Source organism: Macrobrachium nipponense, chromosome 2 (genome assembly GCF_015104395.2).
Source record: "Macrobrachium nipponense isolate FS-2020 chromosome 2, ASM1510439v2, whole genome shotgun sequence".
Taxonomy (NCBI): Eukaryota; Metazoa; Arthropoda; class Malacostraca; order Decapoda; family Palaemonidae; genus Macrobrachium; species Macrobrachium nipponense.
Window position 1 is genome coordinate 54,769,730 of NC_087201.1, and position 25,187 is coordinate 54,794,916.

Consider the following 25,187-nt stretch of genomic DNA (forward strand, 5'->3'; position numbering starts at 1 on the left):
TCAAGAGAGATATTGTTCCTGAAGTTTTAACGAAAATTGATTTTCTGTAGAGGAAGCTGCATACCGTTCACTGGAAAATATTAACAACTAAGGAACGTGGCACTGTGAAATTTTGGGATGAGGTTACGAATGACATTGATTCTCCTGGATAAAATTCTCTTGAAGATCTTCCAAGATTTGTTATAACGGTTCTCTCTCTCCCTCACACCAATGCTGTTGTTGGAGGGTTTTTTCAGTCAAGTCGGCATAGTGAAAACTAAACTAAAGGAACAGAATGAGGATTTCTACATTAAATAGCATTCTTGCCATCAAATATGGATTGAAGAGGCGCGGGCAATGTTGCTATCAATGTGAGCTTCCAAGTGATGTTGTCAAGAAAACTGGATCTCGAAGCATATGAAAATGAAGATGCAGATAAGGACTTCAGTAGAATGCTAGATGACTTCTAAATTTAGCAGAACCACGTACTATATATTCTTTAATGATGATCAGTACACGCAAGTACAGCATAAGTTTTATTAATTACTATTTATTTTTTATTTGGCGCTTTACTAGTACATTAATTAGAAAGTCTAGCGCCTATTTAGTGCCTCTGCAATCCACTTTTAGCGCTTTACTGTCAAATCGAGTTGGCAACAGTTCACCGTTGCATTTGTTTTTTAACATTTATTGACCAACCATAGTACTTGTATCATACTGTCATAAATTGAACTTTGAAATAATTAGAGAAGTAGCAGATTCGTTGTGAAAAAGAGAATTGTTATTTAAAATTCTTATAATAAAATTAAAAGAAAACATTGTTTGTTCTTATCTTAATCTGACAGTTGGACAATTTCAAAGCTCAATTGCTCCATTATCAATTATTCAAATAACACGAAAATTTAAATCACTGATGCGTTAATCATAATTTCGTTATTACAGCAGGCCATCAATACAAACTTCGTTATTAGTTTTACGAAGCACTAAAACAACTAACAAATACATAATTTAATGTAAACTTAAAAATACACTAATCAAATACACTTTTAACTTAGAACAGCCAACAGATCCATTCATGCTTTAATTCATGTTTTATTTTTATTTTCTTTTTTTACTTGATAATGGAGCCTTAAGAAGAATAATTTTGCGTGAGTGTGTGTGTGTGTGTTTTTTCCATTATTAACTTGCAGAAATGGAAAGACAACTTCATTTCGAACTGCTACTTGATACAAATTACAAATATTTAATTCTAATAAAACAAAATCATTACATAAAATTGGGTTCATTTGATAAAAATGAGCATATGAAATAAGCTAATACACTATTTAAAAAAGAAGTAAACTATTACAATAAAAATCATTACTAAGTATGTAGTGTAAGATAAATGAAAAATGCTATTCATTACAATAATTAAAAAATAATCTAAAAAAATGAGGCTGACATTAGCTTCCTACTGGCCCTAAAAAGTTATTGTTTTTAATTAATAGGTGATTTCTGACTTTAGCTTGTCTGGCTATAGTAGATTCACATCAACCGTGCATTTGTTGTCTAGGCCAGACACAACGCTCCTGATTGGCTGTTGATGAGCCAATCACAGGGCTGGAAACTGTCTCTCGAGAGAGTTCACATAGGCAGGATGTATGTTCCATTTCTCCTGAGAGATACGTCTTTTAGGAGAGGTGGAACATACATCCTGCCTATGTGAACTCTCGAGAGAGACTGAGAGTTTTCAGCCCTGTGATTGGCTTATCAACAGCCAATCAGGAGCGTCATAAGGGACTGGCCTATACGGCAAATGCACGGTTGATGTGAATCTGCTATAGTAGTGCAGAAAGCGGTCACCTGCACTGCGGTGAGTCACCTCTGGCAGAAACCATCTCAGTGTAGGTAGCGCTCACAGGCTGGCTTCACTTACCGGATCCTATGGCCAAGCTATTGTTCTTATGTGATCGTTGGTTGTTGGCACCGCTAGATCATGGCTACCTTTAACCTTACATAAAATAAAAACTACTGAGGCCAAAGGGCTACAAGTTGTGTGTTTGATGGTTGGAGTGTGGGTGATCAACATACCCTCTAGCCTCAGCAGTTTTTTAAGATATGCGGGAGGACAGAAAAATTGCGGACGGACAGACAAATAGCCATATCAATAGTTTTCTTTTGCATAAAACTAATAACAGTATTTAAACGTACGAGGGCGAAACGTTCGTAAGTGCAGTGCGAATCGACTATCATCGACAAAGCGTGATATATTTTGTCCTGCATAAAACTGTCTAATGAAATTCATCGACGCTGGCTACGGAATATAAACTTAAACGTTCTGACAAACTGGTGGAGGGAAAACAATATTAAATAAAACAAGGCCACCTGCGTCGCGTGAACGAATACAATTCACGGTAACGAGCGGAAATAAAAATCAAGCGGAAAGATTTGGAATGCATTTGGCTTTGATGAAATCTCTACACCCTTCATTCACTCATTCTTGTCTTTATTCTTCAATTGGTCATTTTTTTTCTTTTAAATCCTGGTTTCAAATGTTTCAAGCTTTTTGGGCCATAATACAAAATGAAATGCTGTTTACCTACATTAATTCTGAATGATATCTACCACAGCATTAGGTGGACGTTTTTGTATCTCGTTCGAGCTGCCAATCATCTGACCTTCATTTCATTTCATTACCTAAAGGATTTGCCATTATGTTCAAGCGGCCTAGTCCCGTCCCATCAGATTCAGAACTTCAATGAATCACTCTCAACACGACTTTGCATTTGTTAAACTAAATGCATCTTCTCACGTCCATGCTTTATTCAATTGTGTTTTTTTTTTTATATACATATCCCATAATTTCTCAGTTATACTTCCCTTCAAAATATAATTCTCTTCTCATTCAACCGGCGTCGCCTCTTCAAAGTGTCATGTGGAACAGGTGTCTCATTATATCACTTTGCCCTCTTGCCTGATGCTTGTCCTTCTCCGATCCTGCAGCAATCACCGAAGCACCCGTCATCTCACATTCTGTAAATATCTGCAACTGCCCCACATCATAAAGCAACAACCACGCCGCAATTTCATCTTTATCTTCGACGCCCTAATTTTACATTCATTTCCCACCTCAGTCTATGAAGGAATAACTTGTAATGCGTGCGTTGAATGTCGACAATTTATGACAACATTTAAAATAAGGTATTTCAGCGAGATATACTGACTAAAACCCGGAAATATTGTAATTAGTTTTTAAACGAAATTTTTTAAGACCTAGGAATGGGATGTGGCTTTCAAGGGTGGAAACATCCCCTGATAAAAGCTTCAAAAAAAAAAAAAAAAAAAAAAAAAATCAGTGTCCGCAATACAAACTTTTTATATGACGGTATATGTTGTTTCTTGTCATTCGCTAATGAGAAAAACCCGATTTCTCATTCAACGCCCATATTCGGTACTAAGCTGGATACAAACTATCTACCAAGTTTTCAAGGAAATACGAAAGCGACAGCATTCAGTTTCTTAACAAGACGGAGGGCATTCCATGTATTTTAAAAGAAAAACTTCCTGCAGAGACAGATACAGAAATACGGTAACTGGTTCCTGAGAGCAGGTACCCATTAAATACCTCTTATTTCCAGTAACTTATCGTTCGGGCATCATATTTTTACAGTATAAACACAACGGAACTTAAACGTAAGAGAAAGCTCAGCTCTTCATACCCAAAGTAATCCAACCATGAGGGAAAGAAAAAGGGAAAAAGCCAGTAAAAGAATCAGTAACACGTTTCAGAATCGGATTGGTGAAATAATCAAAAGGAAAAATCGCTGCGAACAGAAATCTCTGTCGGGATTGGAGGTAAAATGGCTCGTTTGGAGAGATTTGAAGAATTCGATACTAACATGGCCAGGTAGAAAATTGCTTTCCAATCTTGGGATTTTCCTTTAACGGCAATTCTTCCTCGGTTACTGATGGATACAATTAGGGGACGGGGAGTCATCCCCCCCCCCAAGATTTTTCCTTTAATTTTTACTACAGCAAAGGCGCAGTTTTAACATGAGAAATTATAGCGAACAGAAACCTATTTGACAGTTAACACAAGTAAGGGAAATTATGAGAACTCTGAACAGAAACCCATAAAGACGTCTGCAATCCAATTCGCTCTACCTCGGAATTAATATATTTTCATATATGTTAACCGAAGGGGAATTTTTTAGTTGATAATAATTTCGTCCTTTAGTGGGTTAGAGCCAGCGCCCAGCGGACAGAGGAGAAATCTGGACATCATTGACGTTATCGACTCCGAAGTCCTGATTTCTCCTCTGTCCGCTGGGCGCTGGTTCGAACCCACGAGAGGACGAAATTATAAACTAAAAAATTCTCTTTCGGTTAAAATACAGGAAAATATATAAATTCCGAGTTAGAGCGAATTGGATATAAAAGGACATTTGTAGCTTAATCTATTACGGAATTACATGCTTGCATTTTGGCATGAATGAATGGTAAATCGGTTTGACACGCACAACAGCAAAGACAACGACTTACGAACGAGGATCTGACTCTTTATTTAATAATAGAGGGTTCATTAAATAAAATGCAACGATAAACAATGCAGTAAAGAAAACACAAACGATAACATAAGGATAGATGGGAAAGACAAAGGGAAGGATAATGGACGGGAAAAATAATCAGTTACATTATTCTTTATGAAACACCGTTTATCATTTATTATTTCCAATTATGAAATTCATTGTGACGTACATACACTTGCAATGTACATGAGACCCGATCAGTTGGGGCACAGGAAAATACCTAAAGATCATCTTTGGCAAGTAGGCATGCGATATTAATAGCTTTACCGAGAAGTTATTATTATTTTTTTTTTTTTTTGCTTACCTCAATAGATGAACAAAAAACCACCTAACTATTAATTATATGATAAAATACATTAGTGATTAAACGAAGGATGTTAGTTTACTAATACTTAAAAAAATATGACAGGTTATTTCACATTCCTCATGAGAGAGAGAGAGAGAGAGAGAGAGAGAGAGAGAGAGAGAGATAAACATTCTACAAGAATAATGGCGTATCCTCTCTACTGTATTCATATTAAAATAGCCTAAAGGTTCCCTTAAACACTGACGGCTCAATACAAGCCAATTCATATAATTTTCTGATTTACTATAACTCAGCAACTATAAGGGAAAAATCAGAATATATTGTCTGTGTATAGCATTCATAAAATTCTGCCACATCTTAAAAGCTTTACCATATTAACCTGAACCAAAAATACTTTTTTTTTTTTTTTTTTTTTTTTTTTTAATACTGTAAAATTGTGGATCGGTCTTCCCGGCAGTATTATTGATGCCGACAATCAGAATTTTATGAAGCAAAAATGCTTTTTTCTTATCGCCGCGCATTTCTGATTTGCACTGCTGTGTGTGTGTGTCTGTGTGTGTGTGTCTGTGTGTGTGTTTTTTTTTTTTTTTTTTTTTTTTTTTTTTTTAAGAGTCTCTCTCTCTTTTTGTGTTACTTCTTTGTCACTCTTATTTTTCTGTTTTTCATAGTTCACGCTTCAATCTCAAAAAATCAAAGTGCTGCTATCATTAAATATTTTTCATTTCCTACCAAATGGAATCAACAAAGTATACTTCTGCTTAAAACTTCGTGATTCGATGAGGACCTGTCTTAGTGTGTCACCAACGTTCAGCCACATCCGCTGGGCTAAACATTTTGAGATCTAAACAAACCACCAAAGAAAAAAATCCCATTGTTGACAAGGATCGATCAATACATGCCCTTATAATAATGGTCGCCCTATGATATCGTCAATAAGCAATCACACAGTGAAATTCCACATCGAGAAAACGTTCTGTATCACCAAGTAAGAGTGCAGTGACAAATCAAGATGAGAAAGCACTATACATACCATAAACAGTCTTCTGAGATAATAATATTGAAATATAATTACCAATATCATTATTATCTGCCAAATTTACCGAGGCAACTAAGAGGGATCATGACAGTGTGACCTGACGCTCTTATCTTGTTCTGGAAAATATTATCAACCTGACTGAAGTCGCATGAGACGAACATTCGGTGCGACAAATACTCATTCAAGAGCTAGGAAAAATGACTAATCATCTAATCTAAGCCGCTGTTTAACAATAAAAAAAAAAGGCCAAACTTCTTAACTCCGAATACTGAAATAAGCCAACAAAACATTCAAAGGTGACAATAGGACACGTTTATAGGCTCTTTTAAAACCACCCCACCCACATCCACACATACGTGTGTGTGTGTATATATATATATATATATATATATATATATATATATATATATATATATATATATATATATATATATATATATATATATATATATATATATATAATATATATATATATATATATATATATATATATATATATATATATATATATATATCTCACTTAACGTACAGAGTAGATAGCTACAGTTAAAACTGCAATAGTAGAGTCCAAAATCTTCAGCCTTTAAGCGACGGATATTCTCAAGCAAAGTACATACAAAAGAAAAATAGATTACAAAGAACTCACGGTAATATATACAACAACCGATTAATTTTTTTTTTAACCGAGCCTTCTTGGTAATCATTTTATGCTGTCTGTAGTTTTGCTCGAGTATGCCGAAAATTAAATATCTCACCTTACGTTGTTTAAATATAACTGTTGCCATATAATCTTTACATATGTAGCATACATACATACATGTATATATATATATATATATATATATATATATATATAGATATATATATAAATATATATATATATAGATAGATATAGATATAGATATTCGATATCTATATCTATCGCTCTCTCTCTATCTCTCTAAATGCAAAAAAAAAAAGAAACCTACCATCTCATCTCGCTCTCTCTCTCTCTTAATATATATAGATAATATAAATAATATATATATAATAATCTATAATATCTTTATATATATATATATACCTTATATATATATATCTATATATGCTATATAGATATATCTATATATATATATATATAGTGATATCATCTTAAATTTTTTCTTTTGTTTCTCTTAACGTAAGTTAAATTTTTTTTTCAAGTCTCGAGAAACTGCTTGTTGATTCTTTTCGCTCCCCTCAAGGGTTTTGTTTTTGTTGTTATATAGTTTTATTTATCCGCTCGTTTCCCTCTTTTCATGTTTCAACGAGTGGAGGATCGTCTTCAGTAATTGCCTCTTTCGCCTGATGGTTTTACGCTGCTATTTTCTCGTCAACCTTACTTGATGTGGGAGAGGTTTTCATCATGCGAAGCCCTCTTAATGAGAGAATGCCTTGACGAAGTTTCTTGGCTTCACCTTGGAATGTTTCTTCCTTGGTGAAGCCTTGAAACGGGCAAGAGGGCTCTCGAACTTGGGGAAATTTTCCCCAAGTCTCGAATCTAAATTTCTCTCTTAGTCTTTCACTAATTCCTTTTTTTATTTCGACCTCTTCCTATTTTTAGCATCCTACTTTCTTCTTGCTGTCCAAACCCTATTAGTAATATTTCTTTTATTCAATTTTTTTTACTAGTAAATAGCGTGGATATTTCCACATTCGTTACATCATGCAGGTTTGATGAATGGGAGAAGGGATCACGGTTGGGAGGGATTTTCATTCAAAGCTATATGTGAGAGTATAGGATGACGTCAGCCGTCCCGAAGATGGTTTGGACCTTTTGGCGGAACTGTTCCCGGAGGTTGGGTCATCGGAATCCAGGGGGATCCAATCTTTGGGAATAGGACTCTCGGCTTATGGCCGGAAGCCCGTCATTACAGATGCAAGGGGGATGATTCCATGATTTTATGGTCTCAGTCCCAACAGGCGGGTTTAGCTTACACCTGTGCCTCTGTATCTGTTTTGATGCGATCCTACGGGTAGGGTATGGAGCGGATCATCTGGGAAGTATGCTCTCACTGTGCCGATAGTGGAGAATGTAAATGCCCTTTACAACGTATGATACTTTCTTAATATTCTCAAACAGGTAAAACAAACAAACAAACACAAAACATTTAAACAAACAAACTAAAACCTTCTTATGGATAATTCGGCTAATGACCCCCCTCCCCTGGATTTGCTGACTCTCCACCGGCACTGTTGACGACTTTAGCGACTTCAAGTAATGACAACTCGGTTGACGACCAGGGAACTAAAAAGGGCCTTTCCTCCAGTTCCAGTATTTACACACTGGAACCATTTATTCCTTCATCCCCAGGATGCCAGGGGATTAAAAAATCTGGCAGTGCAAATGAAAATTGTAGAGTCTTGTATTGTACGGGCATTGCACTTGATATGAATTATGAAAAAATTGTTCACTCATTTTAAACCATTCGGAGAGATTGAAAGGATGAAGCTGAAACTCTCAAAAGACAAAAAAGATTTTGAAGCATATATAACTTTTCAGGATCATTCCAAAGCTATGGTTGCCCTTTCCAATATCAAAAGTGGCAACATTTGCGGATTTTCTGGCTGTGCAAAATTGCATAATATTCAAAACGTTTTGGATTCTGAATTTGACTATATTCCAAAGTACTCTGACTTGTGTGATGCCCAGAAAATTGCTCCAAGGGTATTACCTGAGCCAATTTGGTATGTTGCTTCGTACAAGGAAGGGTGCAACAACATCATTAAGGGATACGAATGCCTTGAGAAGAAGTTGGTACCATTCCTCAAGGAAATTTGAAGTGTTATGGATATAATCTATTAATTAAGGCTGGGAATGAATCCCAAGCAGTATTATTGAGAAATTTTAAACCTTCTGATTCAGATAGCATTGGGAAAGTTTATCCTCACAGCACCTTCAACCAGTCAAAAGGATTAATATATTGTAGAGATTTATATGAGTTTTCTGATGAAGACATACTGAAGAGATGCCCCTCTTCTGTTTATAAAGTTAAAAAGCTACCAGGAGATAACAATGCCATCTTGTTGATATTTACCACACCCTATCTTCCAGACTATATAAAGTCAGACACTTGAGCATTGCTGTCAAGAAATTCCACCCACGACCTATGCAGTGTTACAGTGTTATGATTTTGGTCATGTTATGGGAAATGCACCAATGAAAAAAAGATGCTTCATTTGCTCCAAATTCCATAATGCTTCTGAATTCCACGATACCTCCAAAGATTGTGTATCCGAAAGATTTTGTTATCATTGTGAGGGAGCTCACTCTCCGAACTCAAGACAATGTCCTCTGTATAAATTAGAACAGACTATAATAGATACTGCTAATAATGAACATATCACCTATAAAGCTGCAAGAAAACATATTTTAGGTAATAATTCGACTTATGCGAAAGTAGCATCCAAGAATCAGCATTCAACTGATGATATACAAGTTTCTCATTTCTTGTCTGGTGCAGAATCAAGGATTCCTGATAACTCTACTTCTTCATCAAGTCGATCAGAATCCAATTCTTGCATTGACGCTGGTATTCCCAAATCATTACCAAAACGCCAGCATATAAATAGAATAATTGGAAAAAAGAATGACACTACTACCCAAAATCAAACTAAAAAAGAAGAGCAGATTTCTGTACAGAACAGATTCAACATACTTGCCACTGATGACAGCACCAAAGAGACGGAAGAACTTTCTGAAGTGGAGATGGTGGAACTAGAAATCCCAAAAGCAAAGTCAGAAAGAAAAAAACGTGTACTTGAAAGTACAACTCCTCCCAAATCAAAAAAATCGAATAATGAGATATGCTTAACAAAACCAGCAGAAGATACTCTTCAAGCATACATACCTGAAAGGGCTTCTACCCATGTACCAAACCCAATTGAAGCAGAAATAGTAACATTGCTTCAACTCCCAACCTCTGAATCTGAACTTAATGTTTCAGACAATCATATTACCACCCATGTGATAAGGCCGAAGTACACGCAAATGCACACGGTTCTCAAGAAGCGGAAGGAATCCTTACTAACAATGTACCCCTTGAAGAAATAAATCCCTCACCAGTTTTAGGCAAAACTAGTAAATCAATGATATCCCATAAAACACCAACATGGCATAAAACAACCCACAAAATGTCCTGTGGCTGTAATGATTGTTTTTTAGACGAATTCAATGACCTTAAAAATATAAGTATACATAATATGAATAATCTAATAGACAATTTTACTAAGAACAAAAATAAAAACCAGTATGGTAAATTAGAAAGCCACAACACTGGTTGTATGTGTGTTGACCATCTAATAAAGAAGCGTGCAACAGGCACCCTTCATCTTGAAAAATTTCTAGAAAAATTTAATCACAATCCAAAAGAAATTCAGGAAACGAATCGAAATCGAAGTAACCAACAGGGAGCCATAGCTAAAGAAGCAAAACCTATTCAAAAAATACTGCTACTGCAGTTAAACAGAAACCCATTCCCGGCAAAATAAGCAGAAACAATACTCTACCTAGTGATATTCCACCTCCACTACCATAATGTACAATTCATACGTAATCCAATGGAATGTTAATGGTCTTAAAACCCGTTTACATCAAGGGGAAATTCAATAACTATTAAAATATTATAATCCAATTGCAATATGCTTACAGCATACAAATGATACCGTTCAATCAATAGGAAATTACAATTTAGCATCTCATTCAGTTCCTTCTGCTAATACATTAGGAACTGCAATCTATATTCATAACAGAGTAACTTACGATGCTATGTCCTTTAGAACCTCAGAATTTCAATTATCTGGAGTTAGATTACATTTAGATAATAACTCCTTTAATATTTATAATATGTACAATCAACCCTCTTGTAACTATAATTTGCAAATTTACCTAAAGTATTCCCCAAAGGCAAGAGAATTTCCTATTATTAGGAGACTTTAACTCCCACAATCCCATCTGGGATACCAATTGTGTTGATGTTGACCAGATGGTTCAAAGGTCGAACAGATGATGAATGATCACAACCTCTGTATATTGAATGAGGCAGAGAGTAGCACTTACTACTCAAAAACTCATGGCACCTATTCGTCAATTGATTTAACACTCTGTTCCAATAGTATTGTTGATAGGTTTGAATGGAATGTCCTAGATGACCTGTTTAACAGTGACCATTTTCCTATTTTGATTACCATATTAGGACATACACCAACTTCTCCGATCCAACGGTATAATACAAATAAAGCTGACTGGGATAAGTTCAAGTTTTACACTAGGCAAGTGCCTGCCTTTGATTATTCCCAGGACCATGATAAAACAAACGACGACTTTGTGAATTTTATCACACAAGCGGCTGATAAATCGATGCCTCTGACTGGCAATCGACAGTTGAAACATTCGGTCCCATGGTGGTCAGACACATTAACCCAACTGATAAACGAAAAGCATGCAATTGGAAGAAAATTAGAAACCCTAAATAAAAGATTCAAACATTTGAGTACAGGTCCCCTAATGTTAGGGAATACAATAAACAAATTAGTTGACATAGCCATAGAAATTAGTGTATTGAAACCATATTTCAATAAGATTTCTGCTAAATTTAGGAAGGAAGTAATTAAAGGCAAGATAATTTCATGGCAAAAATACGTGTCAAGCATATCAGATAATACTTCTATGCAGAAGATGTGGCAGAAATTTAGGAAGATTAACGGTTCTTACAGCAGACCAGCAAGACACGCATTAATGCATAATGGCTCATTAATACATGATACTCAGACAATCTCTAATATTATCGGTCGTAATATTGAAAACATAAGCAGTATTGATAATTTAGATGCCCACTTTCGAGCCCTTAAAAGAAGAGAAGAAGCAATACCATTGAATTTTGATACTGTAGAAGATATTTACTACAATAAAAGATTTACTGAAGAAGAGTTGGAATTTGCATTATCAAACTGTAGCTCAACAGCCCCTGGAAAAGATAATGTAAATTTCGATATGATGAGAAATCTAGCCCCTTTAGCCAAAGGCCTATCTATTGGATTTCTATAATCATCTTTGGACCAAACATCTATTTCCAAAGGCATGGAAACATGCAATAGTAATACCAATAGCTAAGGCAGGAAAAGATCCTAGTAATCCAGATAATTACAGACCAATTTCACTAACCAGTTGTGTGTAAATTACTGGAAAAGATGGTTAATTATAGATTGAATTGGTGCTTGCGTCGTAATAATGTTTTATCAAATTCTCAATTTGGCTCACAATCGGAGCGATCCACCTTGGACTCTCTTTCACACTTGGAAAATTATGTACGTAGAGGTTTTGAACGAAAACAGATCACAATAGCCCTATTTTTTGACATTCAGAAGGCATATGATACTACATGGAGGTACTCGATACTAAAATCCTTGCATCATAACGGTTTCCGAGGACATCTTCCTATTTTTATCAGAAATTTTATAGATGGAAGAACATTTCAAACTCGTATTGATAATATTTACTCTGAATCTTTTAAGCTTGACTGTGGTGTACCCCAAGGCAGTGTTTTAAGTGGAACGCTTTTTGCGTTGGCAATTAACGATATAGTAGATCAAATGCCACAGGGAGTGCAAAGTAGTCTTTATGTGGACGACTTTGCAATTTACTATTCATCCAACAATCTTCGTCATTTGCAAAGAATTCTAAATAATGCCATTCGAAAAATACAAGCTTGGACTGCGTCTGTTGGTTTCAGACTTTCGGCAGAAAAAACTCAAGCAATAATGTTTTATAGGAATAGTAGATGGAAACAGAATCAAGATATAAATCTTACTTTGGGCAATGTACAAATCCATTTCCAAGATAAAGTAAAATTTTTGGGACTGGTCTTTGATACTCATTTGAATTGGAAAGCACATGTATCTTACATCAAATCTAAATGTAATAGTGCTCTTAACTTAATGATGAAATTATCTCATACAATATGGGGGTGCAAGGAGATCAACTTTACTGATGATATATAAGGCATTGGTCTTATCAAGAATAGATTATGGGAGCCCAATATATGGATCAGGATCTGAAGCAACTTTGAAGTCTTTAGATCCAATACATACTCGAGGCCTGAGAATTTGTAGTGGAGCGTTTAGATCATCCCCAAATCTCTCGGTTTTATGTGAAATTGGAGAACCCCCTTTGTCGTTGCATCGGGATTTTGTACCATGCGGAGTGCTTTGAATATTCTGTCTACAAGTTCTCCTACAAAAAGCTCTTTTTTCAGAGTGATATTTTTATAAATAATCATGTGCCACCCATTCCCCATTAGAGCAAATAGGCTGTTGCAGTCAACAAATATCAAAATGAACATCATTCAACCATCTCTTTTCCCCCCACCTTGGATCATGAAAAAAACAAGAATATGCTCTCATCTTTTTCATTTATCAAAGAAATTTAGCTATACCCCGAGTCACCATCAACAAATTGCCATAGAGCATATTCAAAGGAAAGGTCCTCACTACGCCATATACACTGATGGCTCTAAATCTTCAGTGGGTGTAGGAAGCGCTGCAGTGTCTTTGAAGAAAATGAGCCAGTTATCATTGCCAAAAGAGTCTTCAGTATTCACCTCCGAGCTATATGCCATTTACTAGCCATCAATATTGTTAAAGCACATGAAGAAAGACTAAATTTAAAATTTATCATCTACTCGGATTCACGAAGTGCCATAGAAGCCCTCAAAAGCTATTCACATAAGAACCTGTTGGTATTAAAGATTAAAGAACTTTTAAACAATTTTTATCTTGAAGGGGTAGATATTGAATTATGTTGGGTCCCAGCTCATGTAGGAGTTGTTGGAAATGAAAGAGCGGATACTGCTGCTAAAACAGCCGTCAACCTGCCTCAACGGAATATTAATCTCCCCGTTAGAGATTACATAACTTTATTAAAAACATTTACAATGGAAAAGTGGCAAAGATTGTGGAGCAACGTATCTCAGAATAATAAATTAAGACAATTAAAGTCAACTGTTTCTCCATGGGAGTCATCTAATCAATACGACAAAAAAACTGAGGTAATATTGACTCGATAAGAATTGGCCATACGAGATTGACCAATGATTTTTTAATGTGTACACTCACGGCACTATTCCCATGTGCAGTGAGTGTGATACTTTTTTATCTATTAAACATATATTTTCTGTTTGTCGGGTTTTTAAGCGAGAAAGAGAGATATGTTTTGGCCGGAAAACGTTTTCTGACATTTTAACTGAATCTAGTAGTTTTTCTGTTTTTAGAATTTTAACTTTTCTAAGGAATACACGTTTAATTGATAGAATTTAAGTTTTTACCTAAGATTTTTATTTTATTACTAATTCTTTTTAAATTACGTAGATTTAATATATAGTTAATTCTTTTTATCGCTTAGATTTCTATATATATCTATTTATTCTTCATTATTTTTTCACTTAGATTTAGTACTATATTTGAAGATAAATAGATATATATGTATATATATTATTTATTTATTTATTTATTTATTTATTTTTTTTTTTTTAGAATTATTTATATCCCGATTTTTTTCGGACCAGCCCTGTGAGAGTCAAGTTTGACTCATTGGACTGGTAAAACTCCTTTCTTTAATAATAATCATCATGCGAAGGTTAATCGTTACGGTTCCCCGAAGGGAGGTTCAGCATCACCTATTTATGCCGCACTCTTCGTCACTGCTTTCTGCAACATTGCCTTCTGGCCACGGACAGGACATTGAGACGCTCTCTTTCACTTGTATAAAAACGCCAGGTTGCTGTTGGTGGTGAGGGTTTGTCCCGTGTCCTCTTGTGCGAGTTTGTCTGTGGGCTTTCATTATTTTTGCCCCAGTATGACCAAGGCCCAGACCTTGCATCGACGATGACGAGTGCACTGCTGTATCCTCCGGGAATCGTCAGGAGGCCTTCTGAGGCCGGAGAAGGGTGAGCATCCCTTTTGCCCTTATATACTTTCCCCTTTACGTGAGTGGACTGTTAAATGTTTTGAGTATTGCTTCCAAGCATCGAGTGGAGGCTCCCGCGAGAGCCTTCGTAGACAGTTTTCTTCGACTGAAGCAGTTTCAGTGAGATTTCGCCATATTTGATGAACCATTAATAATATATCGTTTTTGATGGAATAAGGTGTACCTTAATTATTTTTGTGATATTATTAGTGTTAAGGAAACGTCAATTATTAGTGTTAAGTTTCTTGTCTTTTTCTCCACCTATCGTGTACACGTGAGTGAGAATTGATTTCGTACTACTACTGTGACATTTCTTTCTTACTGTGCGGTATAATTGTTAGGTAGGAGTTTGAGGTATGTGAGGACATTTATTGTGTATGCTTGGGTGCTTATTTTTCTAGTTCCTCAAGCAGGTTTTCGAGGACATTTCTTTGAATTTTACTTGTTAATAAATAAGTGTAAAATTTAGACATTTTCTTTTTTTTGTCTCCCCCTTTTGAGTGTTTAGTTACCTGAAGCCTTGTGTATAGTAAATCTTTGTCTGGACTGGCAATTGATTTATTGAACGGAGGACCTGTTTTAAAAATAGAGTAATAACAATAATTTATCGTCTCTTAGCACAGACTATTCAATAATATAATAATAATAATAATAATATATACATATATATATATATATATATATATATATATATATATATATATATATATATATATATATTTGTATATATAAAACCAGGGATTGAATGAAGAGCCACTTTATCAGTTGCGACTAGTTTCGGAGGTTTGAAAAAAATAATCGAATACCTACATAGGAAAGGAGCTACAAAAATTACATCGTAAGTCTACAACTGTCACTGCTGATAAGCAGAAATTCTTCAGGTTAAAAGATGTGATACCAACTGAGCTGCAGACAATTATTGTTTAAAAGTACAAGTGCCATTGCTGTAGTGCAATGTACATCGAAGAATCAAAATGGCAGTTCGGAGTTCTCCATTTTCGAACATATTGGAAGATCTGTTAAGACGAATGGGACATTAAGCAAACCATCATTTAGCGATATTCGTCAACAGTCTGAAGAATATGACCATCCTAAATATATCAATTCTTTTTCAGTCCTTACTTGCAGGATCAACGAAATGGAGCTCGGAATGGTTTTGGTTGAGACTCTATATCTTCACCTTATTCTTAAGACTTTTTCTACTCTTTTTGACAACAAACATTGTGTATGTGTATCTCTATAATTCAAGATATTGCTACGTGTTTAGATTATTATAGCATGCAATACATAATTCTTATTTTATTTTACTTTATTACTTAATTGAATTTAAATATAACACATATTCCATTACAGATTGCCGGATGACAGAGGAAAGTAAATTTCCAAAACTAGTCGCAACTTATAAAGATGCTCTTCATTCAAGTCATCGTTTTAATTTTTATCATTCGTTTCCGATTTCCATGGAAATCTTCTACTGCTGATATATATATATATATATATATATATATATATATATATATATATATATATATATATATTATATATATATTATATATATATATGTATATATATACATATATATAAACAGAAAGTCCTGTTTAAAGACTAGATGTCTCCCGTATCAGTAATGGGTAGAATCACCCTCCTTCATTTTCCTTATTTAAAGTGGATCCTACACCTCTCTCTCTCATAAATATGCAAGAGATTGGGTGAGCAATGTTACTTCTAAGGGGAAGGGGCAGAGAGAGAGAGAGAGAGAGAGAGAGAGAGAGAGAGAGAGAGAGAGAGAGAGAGAGAGGAGGAGGAGGAGGAGGAGGAGGAGGAGGAGGAGGAGGAATTGGCAATATTAGGAAAGCTTAAGTTATTTTCTTTATTTGCATTATGTAAATTTAGATCAGCCTTGTGTTTTCCAGGTTTAATAACTACTTTTTAAGACTGTCATTATGTGGCAAGATGGCCTTTGTTATGTGAGTATTTGTTTACATTATTTTTGAAGTTTGGTGTCCGTTTATAATATCGAATTATCGTTTTTAATTATTGCTTTTCTCTTTTTTACGAGTGATGATGAACGCCTCCTTGGTGAAGTCTGGACGTTGGTGCTCTGCCGAGTGAGGTCGGGTTATAGCACTCCCCTGATATACTGTCTCTTACCAGCTGACTAATTTGGACTGAGTGAGAGGAGACTTACATGAGAAGGGAACTGACGAGGCAGAAGCGCAGGATAGAATAGATGAAAACGGCTCATCCGAAACGGCGACCCCATTTAAAAATGGGAACCAGCTGGGAAGAGGACCAGCTGGCTAATTGGGAATTGGGATTTTTTAATTTTTTTTTTTTTTTTTTTTTACGGATTTTCGTCTTGGACTGTTGCTCACAGGTCCTCCTGTCACCTGCGGCTCGAGTGTCTCCTGCCTCATCCAGTGAGTACGACTAGAGTGTTTCCTGATTTTCCCTGTTGAAGAGGATTTCCCAGGGAATTAGTGCCGTCGCTTTCTCTCGGTTCTGTTGGAAATTTGCCTGCTACGTCTGCTTCTCCCTTCAGCTGTTCTCTTCAGTACATTTGGGAGCTTGCTAGCTCGTGAGATGATCTGTAGGGAGGCTGACGCCAGGTAAGAGAGAGTATCTCTGGTTTTCGTTCAGGATCGCCTTCTCTTTATGGTTAAGCTGTGGCGTCCACGACCTGCCCTGATAGCTGTTTTGGCGAGTTGTTCACGGCCCTGGGATTGTCTCTTCTCTGATGCCTCCTCTGATGTGAGAAGACCTATACAGCATTTGTATTATTTAAATTATATATATATATATATATATATATATATATATATATATATATATATATATGTATATATATATATATATATATATATATATATATATCGAACTACAAATGTCCTTTAATATCTAATTCGCTCTACCCTCGATTAATATATTTTTCATATATGCTTAACCGAGGGGGAATTTATAAAGCGATAATAGAATTGGCGATCTCGTGCGGTGTCGGGGTGGTTTAAGGCTTCTCTGCCAGTCCTAGAATTGAGAGGTCGCTGGTTCGCGCCTGTCGATCGCCAATTCCATTATCGCTTAATTAAATAAATTCCCCTCGTTAAGCATATATGAAAATATATTAATTCCGAGGTAGAGAGAATTAGATATTAAAGGACATTTGAAGTTCGATATATGTATATGAATCACGGTAATGTGATATATATATATATATATATATATATATATATATATATATATATATATATAAATTTTTTTTTGCCATGTTTATGCTGTGACTTTATAACGTCACCCGATGGGTCATTTATCCATTTTTTCTAAACAAGGTTTCACATATTTACCTTTGTGGCATTAGGTAGGAATAATAATTATTTTCTTGTTTTACTTACTCTGCCTTCCTTCTTCCTTTGAATTAGTATTAGGGTAATTTTTGGTCTGGCCAGCAAAATTGTTGGATCCATACAAGTCAATTATTAATAATTTAAAATTCCTCCTCACATATTTGTTTTTCTTTAGTAGGATTTAGTTGTTTTAGTTTTAGGGAATCCAGTACGATTCAAAGGACCGGTATTCGTCCTTTCCTGGTTGTAACCAAGGTACTGAAGTTTTTATTATATCCCACAAGGTTGATTTAAATGTTTATTTTTTAGTATTAAGTACTGTTCTTGAGTGTTTTTGTTTCCGCTGACCTTTAACACTGTGTTACATTTAGTAATGATAACATCTCTATTTTAATTCAAGAACCTGCGTAACAACCCCGAGGGTTGTAACAGGCAATGAAACAAAACAGAAAAAAAACACACATCTAGGTAAATAGTACGAAACAAGGAATATGCTTTACTTGTAACAAATGAAGCAACACTCCACCCTCAGGTCCTATTATTCGTTGGATAAACAAAGTAAAAATTAATCAAGTTTATAATGATTTTTTCAAAACAGAGCCAATTCAAGATTAGGCGGAGCTGCGATCTGATTACTTTTTATTTGCAACCCCCCCCCCCCCCTCCCCTACCATTGGAACACTCCACAATCGCAAGAGCATAAGTTAAGCAAAAGAGCCTTTCACTATGCTGAGCTTAACTGGTGGCTACTCCGTACAATCCATGTGATTCTTACACACAGGTTTAAACTTTATTAGGTTATATTGCTTGTCATATTTTTCGAATTCTGTGCCATTTGATGGTGTCTATTTAGATACATCCAAGCACAACTTAAAAACTAAGCCTACAGCTATTCTCGAAGTAACTACAAAATAAGCAATCACTTTCCTCCTGCAGTTATCTTAGCACTTATAATGTTAACAATTGAAAATGAATATCTTACAATAACTGCACGGAATCCAATGAAGCGCGGAGGGTTTACTGTAATTTTTTTTTTTTACATCAATTAATCATGGAAAATGGTATACCTTCCTTAATTTTTTTTTTCTATTTTGAAGTATATACATAAACCTACAGGCTGCATTTTTTTTTTTTGGTTTCTTATCAAGTGTAAATTTGAAGCAAATACCTTTGACCACAAGTTCATAAAGCTAACATACACAATGACGGGAACGTAACGTTTCGGCCTAACTTTGTTTTGGGAGCACCGAGTGGGGCAGTAGCAGTGCCAAACTCAGGGAATTACGCAAGTTTTTGTAAAAATAATATAGCTCCATGGGAGGTTTTCCTCGTCAATAATAATTAAAACTATGCTTTTTCATGAATTCGGTGACACAAATCGCAATACTTCCATGAATATTGGCAAAAAATAAATGGAACTAGCATGAAGTAAAATCCCGTCAAAGCGGTACAAAGGAGAGTCAGAGAACAAGTTATTCATCACTCAGTGGCGTGCATAGGCTCTATAATCTCCATTTTCTCTGAAAAAAAAAACCCATCGGGTTATAAAATTTACTTTACAATTGTTTTTAATACGAAAAATGCGTCAGATGTATGACTCGCTTACACAATTCAATGTATTATTAGTTGGAAAAGAGAATTCTCCTGTTAACTCAAATTCATTTTCCGCCCCACATTTTCACCACTTGCTTCTACGAGCATCCTCGACCTGAAATTCAAATCCTTACGCTCTTGCAACTGGCAGTGAATTTCGTTAAGAATACAAACAGTAACATAAATCTGCCACCTTCCCATTCTTCGTATTCAGTGTCTCTTCAATGTGATCAATCCATCAGAGCAAGACTCCATTCTCCTCATACAGCATCACTTACTTTCCACTTTATATTCCAAGATCCATTTACTCAGTAATTATTCCTATTGCATTTCCTTCATTCTAGTTTAATTTCCTCATATCCTTAATGTATTGATCAATTATCCTCAAATCTGCAATAAAACTTTCCTTTTTATTTATTTACTTTGTCATTGACTACCCAACTTATTCAATTTGTTAGTGCTACACAATTATCACTGTATCTAAACTTTAATCTTTATTTCCCTAACTCCACTCTCTCCGCAACACAAAATCCTTTGTATCAACAATGTATCCGTTAGGCAATGTTCATCAATTCATTTACACAATCCTCACTATAATACTAGATTCGTCTTGATTTTTATATCAATACTTTCCATATTTCCTCCTACCTGGCATTCACATTAACATTCATGACCTAGTCTTTTTCTTCAAGCATTTGTGACACAATATACTTCCAGACACTCTGCTTGGTAATAGAAGTTCACTCTCGACGTGCTTCGGAAGTCACGTAAAGCCGTTGGTCCCGTCGCTGAATAACCACTGGTTCCATGCAACGTAAAACCACCATACAAACAGACACTTTGCTCCTCACTATAACATACATTAACATACACTTTCACTTCTTTCTAAAAACGCCTCTGCCATTTTCTGTTTACCCAAGGAAACATTTGAATCTTCTGTGGAAAGTACGTGTTCAAAACAGTCCAGCTTTCCCGAATATATTTCAACAAGGTTCTCTCCATTCTTATTCACTACACGGCGCTCTAAAAATGTCACCAACGCCATTTTTTTTTCTTTCTCACTGAGTTTACATTTAAATCACCGAGCACATCCACCATGCTCGCCACACTCAGCAAAAGGTTTCGGCTCTCAATGAAACTGTCATTCACTCCCACTCTCGAAGTCCAGGGGATATATCCTTTACTATTTGCTTCTGCCACATGCAATTTTACCTATTCAACTGAAACACAACAATATGTATACACATACCAACATACATACATATATACATGCAAGAACATAAATACACACACACCTAATATATATATTTAATAATATATTTTTTTATATATATAATATATTATATATATATATATATATATATAAAGGTTTTTTGCACGAAGGAAAAAATGAAAAAGCGAGATAGCCAAGTACAGGATCGAAAGTACTTGGCTGTCTCGCTTTTCATATTTTCCTTCGTGGCAAAAAACCTTTATTTATACATAGCATCACGTTTTATATACTTCGTGATCAAGTTATTCATATATATATATATATATATATATATATATATATATATATATAATATATATATATTAGCTTCTGAAAAATGCGTATAAGATCGCTTGAATCAGGAGCGCTGGATCTGTGTTTCTTGAGTCCTCTGAGCGTCATGTAGATTTCTGTTTTAAAGGGAGGGTGGCCTGATGGTCGCGGTGGCTGGTTGAGACTTCACATGACTTGGCAATATCTTAATAACGTAATTTTTCAAATACATCTTAGAAATATCGATAATTAGAAAGTCGAGAATATTCTGTGGTTTTTTAATCCTTTTCAAAATTTCATTACATTAATATACTCTTAGCTCTGCAAGATTCATGGATCACTCTCAATATACAGCCCTACTCTAAATAGATAGCAAATCTACTCGGGTCAAAAAAGAGCTGAGAGTATCGTTAAATTGTAATTATTTTGGAAATGATTAGAAAAAGCACAGATTCCAATCGACTTACTGATTATGGATATTTCTAAGATGCATTTAAAAAAATTACTTTATAAAGATATTGCAAAATCATGTGAAGTCTTGACTGACCACCGGGACCCTCACACCATCCTCGCTTCAAAACAGAAATGTAGATGACAAACCGAGGACTCCCAAAAAACAGATCCAGCGCTCCTGATTCAAGCGATGATTTTACACATTTCTAGAAGCTACCTTATGTCATTTTCAGAACTGTAATTACTAACGTATGTAAGACGCTTTAAGCTTTCCATTGCGTATTTCAAATCTCGTCCTAATTTGTATATAGAATTGTTCATCATTTTTCAGGCATGAGAAAACACATAGGCCTGTATATAAATGTCGCCTTGTCTCTCTCTAATGTCAAATGCTGCTTTTCCGCTTGCAAAGTTCTTGACCTATCAGGGATTTTTTTTTTCAATAAATTAGAGTACCTTGATCCTGCCTCTTACTCGTAACCTCGTATGCTATTATTAATTCACCGCGTCCGTGTATCTGGTGCCCAGGCCCGTCCCTTACTACGTTCCTGATTGGCTGTTGATCAGCCAACCACAGGGTTGGCAAGTTGCAAACTCGCCAGTCTCTCTCAAAACGTCATATGGCGAGGATCTCCACTCCCACCTCTGCTGACAAAAATGTCTTTCAAAGGTTAAAATTTTCATTATACCTCAGTTTTACCCAAAGAAAAGAAGTGTTTCCCAATTCGTCACTGAACATCGTCAAGCCAATGAATTAAGGATTTTAATGATATATGAATTATGTACTTCAGTAAACTTAATGCTAAAATATGTATAGTGAAATATGTATAGTGTCAAGGCAGGAGTTGGAGAAACAAATTATTGTGATTCTTATTGCGACTGAGAACAGCCCCGCACACAGCATTCAATGCATCATCGGCAGAAGCACTCTACTGGCAAGCGTTGACAATACCGGCGGACATTTTCCAGAGCCAACAGAGCCCACAACTCTTCCTCACGTCCATAGAGTGCTGCAAAAGATCAACGGGACCCTCAGGGCATCCTTGCTTCTAAACAGAAATGCAAATGATGCACCTGGGACTCCAAAGCAGATCCAACGCTCCTGATTCAAGCAATCTTTTACACATTTGTCAGAATCTACTCTATGTCACTGTAAGAACTGTAATTACTAGCGTATGCCAGTGCTGCAAGTTTTCCTACCATAAGTATTTGAAATTGCTTCCTAATTTGTATATAGAATTGTTCATCTCTACCAGGTTTGAGAAAACATATCTGGCTGTATATTGAAGTCACCTTGTTTTTCCCTAATGCCAAATGCTACTTTTCCGCTTGCAAGAGTTCTTCACCTGTCAGGGTTTTGTGTCAGTAAATTAGAATACCTTGACCCTGAATCTTACTCGCTATCTTTTATAATTAAAACTACTTTGATTAAACACCATCAAATAGGCGCAAAAACTGTGATACCTCTCCCAGCAAGGAGAATCGTTCGATGATGATAATGCTACGAAAATGGCTGCAGAATCCTAGTAGTGGGCATTGGTATTTCAGATGTAACCCAAAACGTGTGGTGGAGGGCAAAACTGAACGCCGAAATTACAAAAAGGGCAAAAGGAGTTCAGCCCTTCAACTGCAGAGATATCAAACAAAATCCGCAGCTCTTTCAAGTAGTAAAACAATTAAAGCTAGATCTCAATAGAACTACCAGGAAGAACGAGGAAACAGCAAAAATTTCATCTAAAAACAGCATATCTATTTAAATAACATAAAATAATCCATAGATAAGGACGAAGAATTACAGTTAAGAAAAAAGTGACAGCAGTGTGTGTGTGTGTGTGTGTGTGCGCGCGCGAGCGCAGAAGGGGGGTTATCCAACTAATATAGATTATCTGTCAGTAGAACAAGGACACAAAATTTTTGGGTGCATACGGGAGTCAGGTGAACAAAATACATTATGAAACAGAATGTACAAAAAAATAAAATTCAAGAAAACGCATGGAACACTAGTTAAATAATGGTATATGAGAGTGGAAATAGATGAATTTATAACCTTTACCTAGATGAATATAAAGATAGGGTATGGCTGTTCTGCTTATTAAGAAAAATGAGAAACAATACAACACGAGATACTAAAAATAGCACTGATATAAGAGAGAACGCGTATCTCGGAAATAATTTGTCAGTCATTATTCAAAACGTCAGTCAATCACACTCACCGTGTAACAGCATGTATTAAAACGGAACGAAGGCGTGAAATGACTGACATCTCTAATCAGGTTCCCATCGACACTAATTAAAAATAGTTTCAGGCCCTCAGGACAATTTTTCAATCAACCCTCACATTAGGAAGATTTAAATTTAATCGTTGCTTTAGTGCGCTGCACATAAAATATTGATATGCAGGACAGCATGCCGTTCAATTATCATTAATATTATTAATATTGTTATCAAGATTACACTCTGTGTGGAGTTCCATATTATTACTCATAGTAATGTTATTATTGTCTCACGACTTTGACCTCGGATTATTCGAAATTTGGAACATAACAGGACCATGATGACAAAACAAAAATGTCATAACGAGACCTACGTTATTACAGAGCCCCCTCCCCTCTACACATAAGCAGAGAGAGAGAGAGAGAGAGAGAGAGAGAGAGAGAGAGAGAGAGAGAGAGAGAGAGAGAGAGAGAGAGAGATTATTACACATCGACCCACCTAAAACCACGAGTAACACTGTTTTCACATTTTCACATTTTACTTCCAACAAATCTTAATGTCTCAGGCGGTCAATAATTCTTTGACACAAAACCACTTCATGTCGGTCAAGAGATCACTTCAGAAGAAACCCTTCATTAGATGCTGGTAGGATTTAGTGAATCTCGTAAATGATTCAAGACTAATTAGCCTATTTGGTTTTATATTACAAACTAAATTCACAACTAAATTCGTTAAACAAATCTGGATAAATATTTTCCCCCTAAACATTCATCAAGTTCAATAAACAGTATATCCAATTCCACATTTTTTTTTACCTTCAAACTACATAAAAATTAAAACAACCAAAGACAAACCTGTATAAAAAAAATGAGTTAAATCTCTAAAGAACATTATTTTCTCAAGTTAAATATGCCACATAACCTGCAAACATCCTATCTGAAAGAAATCCTCCCGTTAGTGACTGGTTTGGACAATCCACAGCACGTGCCTTTCAATGGAGGGAGAAAAAAAAGTCTTAATAAAATGGCTGGTACGGATCACACATTAAATGATTTTTAAGATATTCTGTTTGCCAATTCTCAGGCGGCAAAGTTTGGCTTACCAACTTAACTGACACATTACTTATGTGGAACAGCCAATTTGGCAACATCCAGCACTTTTTGGTTACTTTCCCTGACTCTTACACGAGAT